The sequence below is a fragment of the Sinocyclocheilus grahami genome, unplaced genomic scaffold, assembly GCF_001515645.1.
Source record: "Sinocyclocheilus grahami isolate Dianchi unplaced genomic scaffold, SAMN03320097.WGS_v1.1 scaffold77.1, whole genome shotgun sequence".
In the NCBI taxonomy this organism is placed as follows: Eukaryota; Metazoa; Chordata; class Actinopteri; order Cypriniformes; family Cyprinidae; genus Sinocyclocheilus; species Sinocyclocheilus grahami.
In genome coordinates, this window is record NW_015505256.1 from 1,632,351 (window position 1) to 1,653,207 (window position 20,857).

The window sequence follows — 20,857 nt, forward strand, 5'->3', positions numbered from 1 at the left end:
CTACTGATCCGTGGCTGTTTACCACAAACACAACATTTATCCATTATTTTGATTTCAAATCCAAACATTGTCACTAAAATTGCTTTTTCAGCATTGCAATTATTTTTTTTTACACAGTACAGTAAAACAATCTTTCAAAGACATGTTTAAACAATAAACATAAGCAACACATTACTCAATTACTTTTGCATTTACTTTAGATTTATATATTAAGTTGCTCAAGCAAGTGGCAAAACATTTAAACTACTTTTCTTACGTTATCACAAACTTACCAATGACAGAAATAGTCAGCTCTACTGCCTTTCCTTTTGCATTTAAATCTTTATTAATTTATTTATTTATTAATGCAATCCTGCGGTTCATAAAGAACTTTGTTTTCCTACATGCCATCTATTATTGCCTTGTTTATCTAAAAGTGCTCTTTCCCTTTAAACCTATAGCCAAAAAGCCATATCTGTTGACACAGTAGACTTTAATAATATGCATTTATGGTGTAATTACTACATTTTCGTGTCAATCCATGTTCATATTTACTGCAAAAATGCACTGTTACTTTAATTCATAGGCTCGGAGCAGAAACGATCTCTGCACTGCTGCAGACGCACTGCTCGTGGAACGCAAGTGCCGATGTTGTGCCGAATTCTGCACCCCTGCCAGATTATGCGCCCCCTGATTGAAGTCGCTATCTGATTGCCTAATCCCAACCCCACCCCTAATCCTAAACCTACCAATACTAGGGGGGGCATAATCTGGCAGGGTGCAAATTTCGGCACTACAACGGACAGCAACCATGTGCAGTGTGCACGCTTTATTAATCCGTTAACATGAGCGCGGAAAAAATAAGCACCGCATGCGCACTGCAAACGGAGTAATGTGAACCTGACGATATGTGTGTGCGCTGCGAGTGTGCATGAGCGCACGGTCTCCAGGAGAGCGCGCGAGCGCTGAATAGTTAAACACTTGCAAGAATTCAAAAGTACTGCCATTTATAAACTTTAGTGACGATGTGACACTGCCTCGATAGGTCAAGGGACAATTTCTGTGTCAACTCTGCAGCGTGCAGCTCGCTTATAGACAGACGCGATGTGTGGTGATTTGAAGCCATTTGCAATTTTGAGCGAGAAAGAGAGAGCGCGCGTTGATTCACTCACGCTGTTTGTGAAATTACGTCTCACACAAGGTTTTCAAATTACTTTATAAGTTATTTAATGAAGAAATGTGAAGGTGAGTACTTCACCTTCAACATTACAATTATTTCACCCGCACCGGACAGAGACTGAGATGGTGCTGCATATCATGCCAAACCTCTCACTGCAGGCGCGTCATCAGCTTGAGATCGTTTTTTTGAGATTGGCCTTTTTAGAGACCGCCGATCAAACATCCCAACGCGATTATGTGCCGATAGTGATCGGTAGCCGATCAATCGGAGCACCCCTAATTATAATCAGTGATGCTGTCCGTCTACACTGGGTGGCGCGGCCCCGACAGTAAACTGATGTCGCGTTCAATTTATGGGGGTACTGACAGAAAGTTCATATGATTGGCAACGATCGCTTTGTCGCATCCAGTGTAGACTAGGGATGGGCATCTCATGACTGAGGCCGATACGATACGCATCTCGATGCATAGCCAACGATACGATACATTAAAGATACATATGAAGCAGCTACCGATGCGATGCGATTCACCCCTATTAGGATGCAGTGCGATCCGATTTCGAATACGATGCAATGGAAAAAATATGATCACTTTTAATGCCTCAAGGCCTGTTTCATAAAACAAGTTTACCAAATAAGCCAGGCTTATTTCAGTTAGTCTGACTCATTGTCAAATGATTTGGTTCCATAAAGCAAATGTAACATAGATCAACTTCAGTCACCGTGGCAAAGGCTCGGAGCAGAAACGATCTCTGCACTGCTGCAGACGCACTGCTCGTGGAACGCAAGTGCCGATGTTGTGCCGAATTCTGCACCCCTGCCAGATTATGCGCCCCCTGATTGAAGTCGCTATCTGATTGCCTAATCCCAACCCCACCCCTAATCCTAAACCTACCAATACTAGGGGGGGCATAATCTGGCAGGGTGCAAATTTCGGCACTACAACGGACAGCAACCATGTGCAGTGTGCACGCTTTATTAATCCGTTAACATGAGCGCGGAAAAAATAAGCACCGCATGCGCACTGCAAACGGAGTAATGTGAACCTGACGATATGTGTGTGCGCTGCGAGTGTGCATGAGCGCACGGTCTCCAGGAGAGCGCGCGAGCGCTGAATAGTTAAACACTTGCAAGAATTAAAAAGTACTGCCATTTATAAACTTTAGTGACGATGTGACACTGCCTCGATAGGTCAAGGGACAATTTCTGTGTCAACTCTGCAGCGTGCAGCTCGCTTATAGACAGACGCGATGTGTGGTGATTTGAAGCCATTTGCAATTTTGAGCGAGAAAGAGAGAGCGCGCGTTGATTCACTCACGCTGTTTGTGAAATTACGTCTCACACAAGGTTTTCAAATTACTTTATAAGTTATTTAATGAAGAAATGTGAAGGTGAGTACTTCACCTTCAACATTACAATTATTTCACCCGCACCGGACAGAGACTGAGATGGTGCTGCATATCATGCCAAACCTCTCACTGCAGGCGCGTCATCAGCTTGAGATCGTTTTTTTGAGATTGGCCTTTTTAGAGACCGCCGATCAAACATCCCAACGCGATTATGTGCCGATAGTGATCGGTAGCCGATCAATCGGAGCACCCCTAATTATAATCAGTGATGCTGTCCGTCTACACTGGGTGGCGCGGCCCCGACAGTAAACTGATGTCGCGTTCAATTTATGGGGGTACTGACAGAAAGTTCATATGATTGGCAACGATCGCTTTGTCGCATCCAGTGTAGACTAGGGATGGGCATCTCATGACTGAGGCCGATACGATACGCATCTCGATGCATAGCCAACGATACGATACATTAAAGATACATATGAAGCAGCTACCGATGCGATGCGATTCACCCCTATTAGGATGCAGTGCGATCCGATTTCGAATACGATGCAATGGAAAAAATATGATCACTTTTAATGCCTCAAGGCCTGTTTCATAAAACAAGTTTACCAAATAAGCCAGGCTTATTTCAGTTAGTCTGACTCATTGTCAAATGATTTGGTTCCATAAAGCAAATGTAACATAGATCAACTTCAGTCACCGTGGCAACTTATGCTGGGAAACTAACCTGGTCTAAAGCAGGTTAACTGTCAGACTAAGCTAAGTTCCTCTAACACTGACCAATAGGAATGCTATTATTTGACTTTTTTTTTTTTTACAGTTTCTAGCCAAGCAGAAAGGCTCTCTCTGGTTTTATGATAGCTGTAGGCTACCTTTGCAGAACAGATAGCAGAACAGAACATTACAATCAAAAATTGCTCTTTAAAGCATTTTAAAAAGCTAACTTAAAAGTTAAAATCACTGAATTAAAATGAAAATAAATAATAAAGAAAATGACTTCTAAACTGCTATAAGAAGCACACATTAGCTCATTTGAGTTTAGTAATTAGTACTGAACTAGCTTACATTTGATTTACCCATTACAATAGTCCCTTTACAGTTAACTGCTATCATAAAAATACACTTATATGAAGGTTTAAAATGCTACAAAAGGCACATTTAATGTCTAACAACAAATATTTTAGCAAAATGTATATTTTACTCAGAATTATTGCGCTCCTCTTCGAATGCGCGCCGGCTGTCTCGTTCACTCGCGTAAGTCTCGCCCACTCCTGACAGCAAAATGGATTTATTTGCATGACTTTCTAACATTTACAGATGAAAAATATACCTGTGACATGTCAGTTATGCACTGAGGAAAACACAACGTCTCAAATGCATTAAACAGCACGAATACGCTGTTTGTCATGGTGGATCGATTTGATCCATGATCGACATTAAGGGCTGCTTAAGAATAAGCGTGCACAAATTAGTGAGATTGTGTGAACTTAATTTGTTGTTTATGGAACCGCTTTAGCCCCGATTGATTTGTTAGGTTATTTCAAGTCAGGTTTTGGACTTTAATCCCAGTTTTTCCTCGGGTCTCCGTAGTGTGGTGATTCATCATATTCACGCAGCAGCAGCGGTTATGAGAGAGCGCGCTTGAGAAACAAATACATAGGCTAGATCACAGAATATTGGTCACTTTTTAAATAATAAAAGTACAGTGCATCTACTAGTAATTATATATAAATAAATTGTTTTTTACCGATGCAAATATGTTAGGAACGATGCATCGTGATACAAATGCTGACTTGTAGCCGATACACACTTTTTAAACCGATGCATCTCATCGTTAACTTTTTATGCCGATGCACCGAGCGAATCGGGGAATCTTCCCATCCCTAGTGTAGACAAACTTTGGGGCCGTTCACATGTCGCGCCTAAAAACGCGTGGAAAATGCCAGCCGCCCACTTTCTAACCATAAACGATATATCGTGCAAGCCCTAGTATCACTTGAGTTTTTGAAGTAAAAAGACTGAACTACTTTTTTTTTCTTGTAAAACATAGTCCAATAATCATTTTATTTAATAAAAAAAAATCATTTTAGTGTATCTACACTGAGGTCATGGGTTCGATTCCCAGGAAAATCAAGAACTGTGTACCTTGACTGGAATGTACAGTAAGTTGCTTTGGATAAAATTATCTCCAAATGCATAATGTAACACTATAGCTATGTACATGGAACAAAACAAACATTAAGTTAATATTTACTTGAAAACGTGCTCTTGCTCTCCTTGGCACATGAGAGAAATTAGAGAGCTAGATGTCTAAGAGAAACATTTCTTGAGCACCAAATCAGATTGAGAGAAATAGACTGTACCATTTATTAATCATTCTTTTGAGTCAAGACTTTTCACTGAACCAAAAACAGTCTGATTGATTCAATCACAAATCAGAATCTAATTCTCAAGTTCAACAGCTCACTCAGGGGAAAGACTATCAATGGATTACCTAAATGTTGATATCATATGTGTTCAGAAGACTTCTGCTGTTACCTCTCTTGCGTTTCTGAGAGATGAAACATCCCTTGAAATTAATTGTTTGTTACAGAGTGAAAATAAAAATGGAAAATTATCATTTTTACAAATATTTGAAATTTTTTGATACAAAAACTTTATTAACTTCATAAGCTAACCTCCAGAAACATAATATAAAGATCCGAAAAATTATTTAATTACCCCTCTTATAATATTTTTTCTTCCATATGTCATATGTTCTGGGTTCTGTAGGATTGCAGTGATGTTTCATGGAAAAGATGGTTAAAAATAAAAGTTGTATGCACTTTCATTATGTCAATTATTACCAATTTATTTAGTATGGACCCCTTTTATGATATTCCTATGGTGCATTTGCATCCTTTTTGAAGCTTGAAAGCCTCTGTACACATGGGCACTAATGGAATGGAAAAAAAGAAACCAGTACAATCCTCCTTTTGTGTTCCCTGGAAGAAATAAAGTCAAAGGGGTCTGTAACAACATAAGCTTGAGTAAATTAAGACAGAAGTTTCATTTTTGGCTTAAGTATTCCTTAAAATCTTTCTCTCTGTCCCAAGATGCTACCTTACTTCTAGTGTGTCTGTCCATCTTGGCCTCTCTCCGGCTGTTCTCTCTCTCTCTCGCTCTCTCTGCTTCTGTCTGCCTCGCAGCTTTTCTCTCCTTCCATCTCCGTCTGCATGGTTGTGTGAATGGAAATCATTTCAGGCATCACTACCCATGGCTAATGCTGAAATGCGCTCTCTAAGGTGTCCACAGTGCACATGAATACAGTCATGCCTAAACCCAGATACCACACAGTCTGATACTCTACCCATTCAAACAACCTTGAGGCACATAATGAAAACCTCAATATTTCACAAGAAACACAACCTTCATCATCCTCTTCTCCCCACTTAGTAAGTCATAAGACTTCTGGTCAGTTCTAAGATGTCTGAAGCTGTATTATAGGCATTAAATGGTCAGAGGTCAACTCAGACACAAGGCGGATAAAGGTCCGGTGCATATCTCAAGTGTAATTGCCTTAAGGCCCTTTAAATCATGTCACTGTATGGCACTGTTTGCTGTGCTTCACTGGTCAGAAGTGCTTACAGCAGTTTGATGCTCATAATACTTCCAGTGCACTGAGCAACAGACCACCTCCTGAGACAGTTTCACAAACCACGCAAACTTTCAGAAAACTGGTTCAGATGAAAACAGAGTTCCCTTAAAACTTTAACATGTTCATGTATCTCTGTAAAGTGGAACACATTAAAATAAATACATCCATATAAAACTCAACTAAACCAATATACTGGGCAAAGCATCACAATGAGAAGCATAAGCTCATTAGTTTATCATCTCAGCAATGAATAACTGCGTCAAGCAACACACTTAAAATATCAAAACCACACTTGTCAATAACCTCATTAGTGTAAAACTTTTCTAATGAGAAAAATAATTAAATTCTAAAAATACTTTATTCTTCAATACATTATTCAAGTTAGAACTGAATCATAAGGCGAGTCATTTTTTGTTCAGATTTTAAATGAATCAGGAACTGCATACTTTAGGTTTACGCAACTTAGATCAGTCTGTTTACTAACTGATGATGACAATGATGATACATTTTCAATATAGTTTTTGATGTATAAATAATAATGGTTTTACAAAAAAAAAGATTATTGTTGAACACAGTCCTGTTCAAAGGTTTAAAGTCAGAATTTTTTTTTTAGAAATTAGTACTTCTTTATTGGCAAGAATGCATTTAATTAATCAAATTGACAGAACATTTTTTTACATTGTTACATTGTTTGTTTTTAACTTTCTTTTCATCAGAAAATGTGTGTAAGTATCACCGTTTCCACAAAAATGTTAAGCAGCAAAACTGTTTTCAACATTGATAATAATAGGAACCATTATTAGTTGAGCACCAATAATAACTGATAATTGATTACCAAATCAGCATATTAAAATGTTTTATGAGTGATCATCTGACAATAGAGACTGAAGTAATGACTGCTGATAATTCAGCTTTGCCATCACAGGAATAAATGACCAAAACGACATTTAAAAATATATTTAAACAAAAAAAAAACGGTTATTTAAGATTGTATTATATTATGGGTTTTTATTTTATTTATATTATATTTCACAATAGTACTATTTTAACTTTTTGATCAAATAAATGCAGGCTTGGTGAGCATAAGATACTTAAAATATTAAAAAACCGTATTGACCCCAAATATTTTGAAAAGTAAGACTAAATCGAGTATTTGGATTACTTGATTTAAATATCATCGACACAACAATATACCAAACAAATTACTGTTAAAAAGTTAAATCCTGCTTTAATTGTCTCATCACCTGGCAAGAACTGCAGTTGTGAATGAGAGATACATTTCCCATAACAAGCCATAATCACAGTGTGTTAAAGTTTTGACTGATCTCAAAGCTCCCTAATTATCTTGATCTCCTAATAAAGCACAGGATGACTGCATCATCTCTAACTAAAGAAGAACTTTAGACTGAGACATGGACAGTAACTCAGGGGCTCACCCCAGTCCTTCTCCTAACACACACACACGCACACACACAGACACATGCACTCCTTCTCTCTTTACCAATGGTGTCAGCTGAACACAGATGCCAACTGAGCGCCTGTCTCACTGATCTATTCATTAGACCAACAGCAAATCACTGACTCATTATTCAATCCTGTTAATGGATACATTCTGGAAAACATGAATGTAATAAATAAGCTACTAAAAAAGCAAATGAATGTAAGGTGTTAATGGTGAAATACAAGTGAAAAATTACGTGAGAGGAGGCTGTGTCCATGTGGCTTAAATGCATCAAAAATGGTGAAAATGGACACATTTAGCAAATCAATTATGGTGGCAGGAGTTGCGAGACCTTTCAACACACCTGCAGTGGTGACAGAGGATATGATTTTATACACACACACACACACTCATATAGTATCCTTAAACCTTTATAGTATCCTATTAACACTTTATAACATCTAGAGTGAACCACTATAGATGCAGCTTCTGTGCTGTCTTTGCAATGAGAAAATGGAAACAAATTGGGTTAAATGATGTGGCTGATGGGAGTGTGTCAAACGGGAAAGTTTAATCCATCAGATAGCCTAGTAAACCTCTCAAATATCCTCAAAATTAATATCACGTCGAGTCGCATTTGACTTTATTTTACCAGACATGACTTGAATGAATAAACAACTTAACAGAGAAATGAATCGATCATGTTCCTTCCATCCCCCCAGACGGATTCAAGGAACTACAGTTGCAGATCTTTGAGAGGAGATGAGTGATAAATGGATAAAAGAAATGTGGTCTCAGTTGAATCTTTTTAAATGCTGCTACTGCTTAATGTAACAGAGATCTCTCTCTCTCATCTAATCCGTTTCCAATGGACTTTGATGAGCTCAAGAGAAACAAAGATCAACTAATGACACTCAAACACGCTCTTAGACCATAATAGCATATCATTAATTCTTCAAACCAACATAATACTGCTTACTCACGCAGTTTATTTCAGTTATGTCCTCTCCTCATGTTCCTGCAGACGGCTGTTCACAGCAACAGTTACGCGAGCGTTTTCACTCACGAGCACCGCGCGTGAAATAATTCATTGCTCCTGTCAGGAATTTACCGGACGGTCTCCGTATCACTCAAACGTCAACCCACCATGTCCGTTTAAAATCCAAGCAGAGTGTCACCGGACAGACCCCCGCAGCGAATCCCGCATCAGTCTCTATGTGTGCCTTTTTCTCTGTCGAGGATGGACCGCAAGAGCCCCGGTGATTTTACTTCTTCCTGATTCTTCTTAAGCGCGTAAAGTCCAAGAGCAGGTCAGTTTCCGGACGGTGTTTGATAGTCCTCAAGTAACGGTAAAAATTTGCATGACAGCTTCATTGAAAGTGCAGCCCACCTCAAACAACCCTCATTCAACCTTCTCTGCCACCTTCCCTCTCTCTCTCTCTCTCTCTCTCTCGCGCTCGCTCATGAGGCAATAATCTCATTTGCCTGGTCAGTAAAGGTGAGGGCAGGTAAATCTTGATGCGTGTCCAGCAGTTTCATATAATCTTGAATAATATCAAAAACATGTCCAGGTCATGTTACTGTAAAATATTTGTATTTCATGGTATTTATTTATTTATTTATAAGTATTTTTTATAATAAATCGTGGTATTATGTTGCATTCATTGTTTATAAACAAATGAATAAATAAAATAAATACATTTTTCATAATTATATACCATTTTAGTATTGCAATTTGATTTTTATTCAAATACATACATACATTATTTTAAAACAGAAAAGTAATTATGCATATTAGTATGTAATAAATAAATAATAAAATTAACTAATTAAATCCAAACAGTATGTTTCTCATTAAAGTATAACAGTAATCATCATTCAGAACAAAGACAATTTAGAGATCCCTCCTTCCTTATATATATATAAGGAAGGAAGGATCTCATATATTCACGTACAAAACCCCTGTAACATCACACCACCTGAATGCAGCCCACAACTGCAGAAATGTACTTACACAGAGTATTCACATCCCACAAGAACAGCATTTGTCACATAATACTGATAAACCACAAAAAATATTTGCACTTACTATAATTTTCTATGTAGTGCCATATGCAATTTTACAACTTCATCATGACAATGCAATGGTATAAACCCTTAAACAACTGTATAATGATTTAAATAATTTTACAACTCAAACAATACATTTAAAAAAATGTAGGCCTAGATTTACGATTTATGCAATTGAATTGCATATTAAAATGTGCATACATTTGGATTACACAGTTTTAACATAAAAAAAACTAAACAAATGTGATGCACATATCAGTCTCACAAACTGTAAATGAAACAGGTAAGAAACGGGTAAGATTTTTGTGTAATAGATTAGTACTAATAATATGAATGTGCTTTAAATACACAATAAACAATTTTATATATTCATCAATCACCAGTTAGAATAAACACTTTTTTGAAAATGATTATTTAAAAAAAAATCAAATGTAAATAGTTAATAATAAACTATGCTCTTTTTTTGAGTGCAGAAATTTTACCTGTTTCTTATGTGTCTGACAAATATGAATCACATTAAAATTGGAGTGCAAATGAATGGAAAATGCAATTCAAATATAGAAATCTTAAGATTATAAAATATAAATATTTGAAATCACTCAAAAACTGCTTTTAATTCACTCAAAAATATTCATTTCCATTGTAAGTAAATAGCCACAGTCAGGTGGAGATGATTTTGATCTTAAACCATATAGCTACCATACTGTAACTGTTTGCGGCTTACTGTTACCACGAGGCTCTCTACCACCATCTACGATTCACAGTGCACATCCACACCCTGTGCACAGTAGATCAGCAGGCAGTCCCAGGAGATCCATGTGGCAATCACAAAATGAACTGAGCAGAGGCCTGAAAATAGAAAGTACGTGTGTGAGAGAGGGAAGTGATAGCAGGGTGTGTGTGTGTATGAGATAGAAACCACTTCAAGGTCAACGTAGTCATTTGTAGTCATGGCAGACCAATTAGATGAGTTAGATGTGGATGTTGGAGCAGTTATTCGGTCTGAGACAGAGACTCACCCGCAAATAAAGTGTTTTTGTATACTCACTGTAACCAAACTAATGCAGTCCACGCTATCAGTCTGCAACTGGGCTCTGCGCTGCAGCTTTAATGAAACCCCATGTTGGCACCTACACTGTCAGACCCCCTTCTAAATAAGCAGGTAGCCTGGAAACAGATGCAGGAAATAGATCAAAACAAGGGGCACTAAACTACATATGTCTTGAAGCCAGCAAACAACGTAAAAATGAAAATCTTGTTCTGAGTGATCTTGTGCTCCCTCAGTCATATTATTTGGGAAATGTAAGCTGAAGCAAAGTGATGCCCTGCTCTCAAAAATAACCCCCCCGCACACGCAGGAAACACACTACAGCTGCTCTCTCATGCCTCAGCAAGCTCAGGATCTAATGTTCTCAATATAGAAGCAGAACAAAATCTGTGCTAGCATGCAGTACATCTACACATTTTTAAAACCCTGATGCTAGCAGCAGAGACATCCAGGACATTTCATATCAATCCAAGTCCAATCATCTGATATTTATGACATTGACAAGAGTATACCACAGTTGCACAATTGTGGGTGTACAAAACAGGGTTGGAACCACTACAAACAGCCAATAAAATTAACATTCATATATATTTTATGATATACATACACTGTAAAAACGAAATGGTGTAGACACTATTTTCACTAAGCAATTACTAGGAATAACTACAAAGAAAAAATTACTAAAAGGAAACGGCAAGTGACACATTTAATTATTAAATCAAACGTGAAATTTTTAAGATAATTTGTAAAACATACTCAAATTATCTTCGTTTTATTTACAACTTAAAAAAAATTATTATTTTTTATAAACATTTTAATGACATAAAAGATTTATATTTCGAATAAATATTTTTACAGAAATATTAAGCAGCACAACTGTTTTTACCATTGATAATATCAGGAATTGTTTCTTGAGCACCAAATCAGCTTAGAATGATTTCTGAAAGATCATGTGACACTGAAGACTGGAGTAATGATGCTGAAAATTCAGCTTTGCATCACAGGATATCTTTACATCATAGAGCCATATGAGATTATCATTATAAGCTCTAGTATTTTTCTTCTCTGTCTCCTGTTAACACACATCAACATTACTAATGATAGCGTTACTGAGAGTTCTTGCTCTGTGCTTTGCTTTGGCTGAGCCAAGTTTAATCACGCTGCTACATCCCCCTAGGGGGCAAATTTAGATACACAACTGGGTTAGAATAGAGAGAGAAAGCTGCATAATTCTTCTTTCTAAGGCCATAAGGCATCACGTGAGAGGTCAGAGCAGAGCACAGAAGTCTTTTGGGCATGACTGAATAACTCAATAGAATCACATTCTGTATGTTATAGAGTGAATAAAAGTCAGGTATCAGGCCTAGCAATTCATCATGGTCAGTAACATTGTGCAATATGATTCAGCCATAAACACACTAGCATTGATCCAAAAACCTAGTGAGATAACTGCCTTCTTTAAGGAGGTCTATAACTTCTGGAGAAAGCTACAGAATCTGTTTGGGGCCATTCACAAATAACGCATTTTTGCTTTTAAAAATGTAAGACAAGTTTTTTTTAAAAGTCGAACTTCTATTAACTTCAGAACCGTGTTTTTTTTTAGAACACCGCACAATGGTCAAAGATGTCCATCTAGTATGTGTTTATGTAGAAAAACAATGGAAAAGTAGCACAGTGGAATGGAAAAACATTTTCTGTGTGAACGGCCCCTTAGAGTTCCATTCATCTCAATGGCAGGCTCTCAACAGGATGCTTTGGACATATGCGATTTGAAATCAATCATACTGTCTCATGGACTGTTCTAGACAAAAGTTTAGGGATGGTAAAAAAAATTTATATGAAAAAAAAATAATAATCTTTTGCTCACCAATACTGCATTTATTTGACACAAAATGTAGTAAAACAGTAATATTATTAAATATTATTATAATTTAAAATAACTGTTTTCTATTTAAATGTATTTTAAAATGTAACTTATTCCTGTGATGGCAAAGCTGAATTTTGAGCAGCAATGTTGAAAACAGGTGTGCTGCTTAATATATATATATTTTTTTTTGTTGTGAAAACTGTGATATATTTTTTATGATGCTCTGATCAATAGAAAGAACAGCATTTATTTAAAACTGAAATCCTCTGTAACATTATAAATGTCTTCACTGTCACTGTTGATCAATATAATGCATCTGTACTGAATAAAACTAATAATTTATTAGTGTGTGTGTGTATATATATATATATATATATATATATATAAATATTTTACTTCCCCCAAACCTCTCAAAGGTAATGAAAAATTATACATATGGTGCTCGCAAATTATAATATAATCAAGTCAAAATACATCACTACTTTTAAGTGTTGTCAAGGGAGCAAGATGCTCTTTGCCTACTTGCCCTAGACAGCATTAATCTGGCAAGATGGCGAATGTGAGGAATGCAGAGCATAAATATACTTTAAATACATTAAATATATTCAAGAAAAGTATGAATAGAAATTAGTTCCATGTACAAATGGAACAGAATTTTTCACCCACGTAATCTAAATCACATAATCTTCCCTGCATTCCTCTTACTAGTCGCCACATTCTGCACATATGCATAAAGTTGAACTCTGCCAACGGTCGCTGTTGTACATGTTACCTCAAATTGTCAGCAATAATTGAAAATAAATGACTTCTGGTTGCTTTGTTACTCTGAATCTCAGTCAGTGAATGAAGTCGCCTATGTAGACAGAAGTCTAAGTTTTGGAACAGACTGACAGAGCTCGGCTGGAAAAGTAAGCTACAACTATAAACATGACAGCGGGCATTTCTTATTGTCATCAATAAACTAGCTGTACTGTCATGTGTATAGCAATACACAGAGTATAAATTAATCATTGTGAAAAATAAAATTGAGCGCCTGCTCAGAACTGTTGTATCAGCACAGCTCCACTGCAAACCTCGCGCTCACTGTATGAATTCTCTAATGAGCACATATCAGCTATTTGTTGAACAAGCTGATATAAAATTCTGCAATCAGCTACGGAATATCACATTCATTTCCAGAATCTTCCTCATGTTGCCCATGACCTCTGCTAGATTTCTCAGAGGTTGCTGTTGAATTGGAATTCTTATTAATCCAACAAGTAGCTTTGGGAAGCCATAAAGCAAAACAGAGTCATTATCTAGTTCAGTAGCACTCCAGAGAGAAGCAGCACTGAGTGTGTACTAATAATTAGCAGGAACGAAGCATTTACAAACAAAGTCTCATTAATAGTGAGCGTTGCAGGCATCTCCTTCAAGCCCTGTGGAGCTCGTGAGCAGTGCAGATGCTCCATCCTGCCATGTCTGTCATTGAGCATCACATTACTGTTCGTAAACGACACATCTGTGGAGGCGCGGAAACGAGCACACGTGTTTTGTCGTGACTTGCCAGCCTAATGAAATTAGCCCGGGGTCATCAGAGGAAGTGTGCACATCTCAGTCACTCAGCAAGGTGTTTCTTTCTGAAATTAAAATAAATTGTCTTAGGGATGGGTGAAGACGCAGGTGAAACCCCTAATCAGTTTAGAGCTTTGACTGATTACGTTCACACAAGATGGGAGGGTGATTTTGCAGAGGGAAAATATATATATTTATGTATGCATGCAATAAATTCAATGAGACTAGACATATTTGAGCCAAAAGAGCCATGTATCTAGAATGATCTGAATCACTCACTGGACCTTTGGTACTTGTTATCATCTCCAACATGAAAGTGAGATGTTCTTTAGCAGACATGCAGTAGGTAGTTTGATGAATTCTTCTTCAAATAGAAGAAAGAACATAATAGAGTGAATATATCAAGTCAAGTCACCATTATTTATACAGTGCTATATACAATACAGATAGTTTCAAATCAGCTTTACAGTAAAAAATAAATAGATGTAGCGACTCAGCTCATGGGAAATATGAATAATTAACCATAACTAGTTATAATTAATTATGAATATTTTAGATCCGCTGTAGATATTTAGCTGACCTCTCAGGGTCAACTGTCTTGTCAATTCTAAGAACGTTAATTTCCTGGTGATGACAATCAGCTGCTCGAAAGCTGACCGTGCATGCTTTGCTCCTAAACAAACGACACACACATCGTGTGTATCCCCTGCTGCCAGATATCGTGGGCAGGGAGAAACACAGCGTTTGTAATGCCGTTCGCTCGCCATAGACTTTCTCATTGTTTTATATATATGAGTGCTTGTGCGGACAGACAACAGTAAATAGACAGACACATACACAGAGCGCTACTGAAGAGCAGAAGCTGGTTTGCGCCCGGCCGGATGTGCCTTTATGCTTTCTGGTGCTTACGTCACCCTGCTCGTGACGTCTCGCTACTCCATTGGACGGATTTGACACGTGCTTCAGAACGCGGTCACGCAAGGGCGTTCCCAAAGCGACTCGACGCAGCTCGAGTTCCTGAAGGGGAAGCGATTTTCTTCACCTAAATTCCAGGAGGTCGTAAATGTATCGGGTGTCAGGGTTACCATGGAACCAGGGGCCTGTACGGCTTCCTGGGGTGTTACAGAGTATTTGTTAAATCTAGCTAACAAAATATATATTGTGTGTTTGAGTGGTCCAGACGCTACATAGATAACAGAATCAATGATAAAAACTTCAAATATGAGATGAAATTCAAATTCTACTGTAAAAAGACAGTAGTGTCATTATTCAGTTTAGTTCAATAACTGTGTAGAGTTCATCATAAAACAAGTTCAAATCAGCTATAAGCAACTCAACCAAAGGCAAGTCTTGTTATTCAGCTCAAGTCAGCTAAATGTTGATTTAATTTAGTTTAATAACATTTTCAAAATTCATCAATTGTAAAGCAAATTTGATTCAGCTATGAATCAAAGCAGCGCCATCATCCATCTCAATGCAGTTCAACTTGTTTATTAAATATCACAAATTATAACAAAGAAGCAGCAACTAACGCGCTGAATTAAACTGGAAAGAAGAAAGACGGAAATAGTATTTTTACTATTAAATACTCCAATAATCTTTAAAAAAATGTTTTAAATAATGTATTAGATTTTAGAAAGAAAAATTGAAATCTAATATTTTAAAATTAGTTGTTTCATATACACTTGAAAATGTAATTAATTAATTAATTAATTTATTTTCTGAAACAGCCCTCTTTTGAAAACCCCTTGTCTAGATAAGTAACTCACTAGGATTTGGAAAAGACTGTTGAAATTGTATGTGAATTTCAGTGTTTCTCATGAGCAGTGTCTTCTTCCAAGGCACTGGGTAAAGTGTTGTGTCAGTTGTAATGAATTCGATATTTCAGAGAGTAACAAGAGCAAAGCCTTGTGGGTCATTTAGAGCACAGCTGTATAGGAATCCCACAGCACTGGAACTTTACAGCTCTCTGAATGAAGCAATAAAGGAGCGTGAATATGCACATATGCAGGAGCAGAGCTAAGAGGAGAAGTCAGGATGGTGCGGAATAAAGACACCTGTCTCCGCTTCTCTCAAGAGAACCATTCTGCCATTTTAATCAACTCTGAGAGAGGACCACACTCCTGTTCCAGATACACGAGCCAGGATCTGCTCTGTGGGATGCCACGGATGACTAAAGAGAGTGCATAAACCTGACGGAGAATAGAGCTGCGTGTAATATCACAATTAAAGTAAATACAGTGCTGTTGTGTACCCGTAAGCACACAGGAGCCATCCATGTTCCGTGAAATGCTCATTTCACATGCTGTCGACCCATCATGGATTTCCAAAGTGCTGAAATACGCAATCATTTGCATGAAGGATTCAGCTGCTTAAAACAAAAGAATTATATTCTCAAATTTAGCTTCCGCTAACAGTAACAGCATCACCAAACAAACGCTGTGTGATGAAGCCCAAAAATGTTATTCATTGGGCCAGGGGGAAAGCAGGACTACACATAAAAATGTAGTCTCGTCCTGCTGCAAACACTTTAGCCTTTATCGCTCAAGCCTGTTGTTTGTGTTTCTGATGCATGTGCACATTCTCAGGTCAAATGAGCCTCAAAATTAATTAGACATCAAAAGAACTGCAGCACAAGAAATAAAAATACAGCTAAGCACGGACTCACAAACTATACAAACATATTATTTTTTAAAGGCATACAGATCAAACTTTAATAGAGTTGGACAAAAATATACTCTCAACATACAAATCAAATATTCTATAATATTTTCTGGAAACAACATATATAATATCACAGTTACAGTTTTCTGAATTTCATTCTGCTTTCTAAAAAAACGAACTAATAACTATTTCATTATATTGACACCTCTAGTTTTTAACAGTAAGATTTTGTAAAAATATGTCTATAAAGTTTTTAAAATTAATTTAAAATTAAGTTAAAATTAATTTTTTGGGGGTCACGTGACGCATCTAATGGAGTAGCAGTGTTGACGACGAGCTCCGGCAAAGCCTTCAAAATCTCCCCCGCTAGACTCAATATCATCTCTGAAAGTGCAGAACTTAAATATAGAAGTTACAAGGCATGCCAAAGAAACAACTTGATTCCAGTCACAAACTTCGTAGCAGAAAATTATCGAATATCAGCACTCGCTCCTCTCCGAAAATGGCAGATGCACTAATGAATCCGATTGACATGGACGCACTAGTGAAGAAAATAACAACAGAGGTCCTGGTGGGCGTCGAGAAAGCTTTGGAGAATAAAATTGATCCAGTGTTAGAGAAATTGTCGGCGGTAGCGACACATGTCGAGCAGGTGGAAAACCGAGTCACTGAAGCTGAAACACGTATATCGGCGGTGGAAGACACGGTCTCAAGAGATAACGCGGATTTGAATGAAGTGAAAAAAAAGCTTGACGTGGCCCTGGAAAAGATAGATGACCTAGAAAACAGGAGCAGGCGATGCAATATCCGAATAATTGGCCTACCTGAAGGGGAGGAGGGGACTAACCCGGTCTCGTTCCTCAGGACCTGGCTGCCCAATCTGCTTAACACCGACTTCAAGAATCATCAGGTAAAGATAGAGCGTGCGCATCGTGTCCCCTCACGTCTTCCCACATCAGGAGAACGACCGAGAGCACTGATGGTAAAACTACCTAATTTTCAAGACAAGGCACGCGTTCTGCAGGCAGTGAGAACCGCGAGTCAGCTGGTCTACAAACGCCATAACATCTCTATCTTTGAAGACTTCTTTGCGGCCATTGTGAGGAAAAGACAAGCCTTTGGAAATGTGAAGAAACGACTCCGTGAACGATACCCAGCGACTCTTCGAATAGGCCTACAGCACAACGGCGGCGAAAAATTCTTCAAACAGCCGGCGGAGGCAGAGTATTTTCTGGACGGTCTGCCCGAACCATCAACCACCACTTCGCCAGGTACAAATCGCCCCTGAGAGGCTGAGTGACATGGTAACAGACTGCCCATGTTTTTTGTGACATACTTCTACTGATGTTTCGTTCATATTTTAAGGAGTTCAGATAAAGAAGGCAGGTGCCATCACGATAACAAAGCAATTAACAAAATTTTTGGGGCATTTTATAATAGGCTTTACACGTCCCAATCGGGCTTTTCTTTGGGTGATAATATGAATAAATTCCTTGCAAACTTAAATTTACAGGAATTAACTGAGGAGCAAAGACAGACGTTAAACAAACCAATTGAACTCAGCGAAATTTTGAATTGTATTAACAGTCTCCCCAAAGGAAAAGCACCAGGGCCCGATGGGTTTACTGTGGAATTCTTTCAGAAATTTAAAATGGAGTTAGCGAGCTTAATGCATGAAATGATACAGTATTCATTTGATTCTAATAGGCTTCCTGGCTCCATGACAGAAGCCAACATTTGTGTTTTTCTAAAAAAAGGCAAATGCCCTGAGGAGTGCGGATCGTATCGCCCTATTTCTTTGCTTAATGTGGATACAAAAATGTTAGCGAAGATATTAGCTATCCGGCTTGAATCAATACTCCCCACAATAATTAATCCTGACCAGACTGGCTTTGTTAAAGGCAGATCTTCAGCTCATAATGTTAGAAGGCTTCTTAATATAATTCAGTATTCAAATCAGCATACAAATTCTGGGTTAGTCATCTCATTAGATGCTGAAAAGGCATTCGACAGGGTCGAATGGCCATATTTATTCTCCGTGCTCTCTAAATTTAACTTGGGTGATGTTTTTATTAAATGGATAAGGATTCTTTACTTCTCTCCCACAGCGAGAGTTATTACTAATGGTCTTAAATCCCCTGAATTTACATTAGCTCGTGGTACCAGGTAAGGATGCCCAATGTCGCCGCTGCTGTTCGCACTGGCTATTGAACCACTGGCTGCGTCCATTAGAGATGACCCATCCATTGAAGGGCTTAGACTAGAAAAGAGAATGCATAAAATTTCACTTTATGCCGATGATATCTTGATTTACCTCAACTCTCCACAACAATCAATTCCATATCTAATTGATACGATTTCCAATTTTGGCTCCTTCTCGGGGTATAAAATAAATCTTTTAAAATCAGAAGCAATGCCGTTAAGTCAATCGCATTCCCACGACCCCACAATCTCTCACCCATTTAAATGGTCTCCGGCGGGCTTTGTCTATTTGGGTATAAAGATTACGCCGAATTTGGAAAATCGATATAAAAACTATTTTGTCCCTATCCTTAAGAATATTAGATCAGACCTGGATAGATGGTGTAATCTTCCCCTATCTCTATTAGGCCATGTTCACCTCATTAAAATGAATATTCTACGCCGCCTTCTATACCCATTTCAAATGCTACCAGTTCTCATTCCTAGCAAAGCACTAAAACAGTTACGTGGCTACATTATTTCTTTTATTTGGCGGAAAAAAGACCAAGACTGAGATATAGCTTCTTAACATTACCGAGCAGATGTGGAGGTCTAGCGGCCCCGGACATTAAACTATATCAGCTTTCTGCCCATCTTCGTTTTATACTGGAATGGCACTTAAACGATCCAAACTCAACTTGGATAAATGAATGGCCACCTGGGCAATTTATATTAGCTCGGATGTGTCAACTATGTTTAATCCCTGTAAATGTCAAAAAGCTTAAATAAAAAAACAAAATAATAAAATAATTTTTTTTATTTCAGTTTTAGTTATTTTAGTACTTCAAGTTAAACTAAAAAATAATGTGAAATGATGCCTTGACAATTAGCAGTTAATATTTATTTATTTATTTGACCCTCTCTCTCTTTCTCTCTCTCTCTACCACATCAGCTCACAGGGCGTCAAGATGAATGACCTCAAAGTTCAGGCAGTCACTGAATGGCCACAACCTAGAACCGTCAAGGATCTGCAGAGATTTCTAGGCTTTGCCAATTTCTATAGGAGGTTTATCCGAAATTTATAGTATGGTTGCCTCTCCTCTCACCTCACTCCTCAAGAATAAACCGTTTTCACGAACGATTCACAACAGCCCCTATCCTAAAACATCCTGATCCGAACGAACCATTCATACTAGAGGTGGATGCCGCAGACTGTGGCATAGGTGCTATACTCTCTCAGAGACAAGGACAACCAAGCAAATTGTATCCATGTGCTTTCTTCTCCAGAAAACTAACCTCCGCTGAGCGCAACTATGATGTTGGAAATAGGAAGATATCTCCGAAGCTACTGCAGCCGTGAACAGCACAGATGGTCTGAGTTCTTGCCATGGGCGGAATACGCCCAAAACTCTGACTCACTCCTCTACAGGTCTAACCTCCTTCCAGTGTGTCCTAGGATTCCAACCGCCTCTGTTCCCATGGTCTGGCGATCCCTCCTCGGTTCCTGCAGTGGACGACTGGATTCTATGTAGTGAGAGGGTGTGGGACAGTGCTCATGTCCATCTCCAGCGAGCTGTGAGAACACAAGAATTCCAAGCCAATAGACGATGTCGCCCACACCCTCCCTACCAACCAGGACAACGGGTCTGGCTCGCCATGAAGGACATCAAGTTGCGGCTACCAAGCACTATCGTATCTCTCCCTCTTTCCATGTGTCCCTCCTCAAACCCGTCCACTCGGGAACTGACCCTGGCCATGAAGCCCCAGAACCACCACCACCACCACTGGACTTTGATGGAACTCTGGCATATAGGGTGAATGTGTTACTGGACTCGAGACGAAGAGGGGGTCAGCTCCAGTATCTGGTGGACTGGGAAGGCTATGGACCTGAG

The 20,857-nt window shown here is 38.3% G+C and overlaps 1 protein-coding gene across 1 annotated transcript in view; it reads right to left on the reverse strand.

The window, feature by feature from the left end:
* The window catches only part of pcdh15a (protocadherin-related 15a), a 234,406-nt gene extending 225,412 nt beyond the window's left edge, over positions 1-8,994 (reverse strand). The window contains exon 1 of the mRNA XM_016273291.1: positions 8,565-8,994. The gene's annotated coding sequence lies outside the window, so the exon portion shown is untranslated. The remainder of the gene's footprint in view (positions 1-8,564) is intronic.
* Between the last annotated feature and the right edge of the window lie 11,863 nt (positions 8,995-20,857).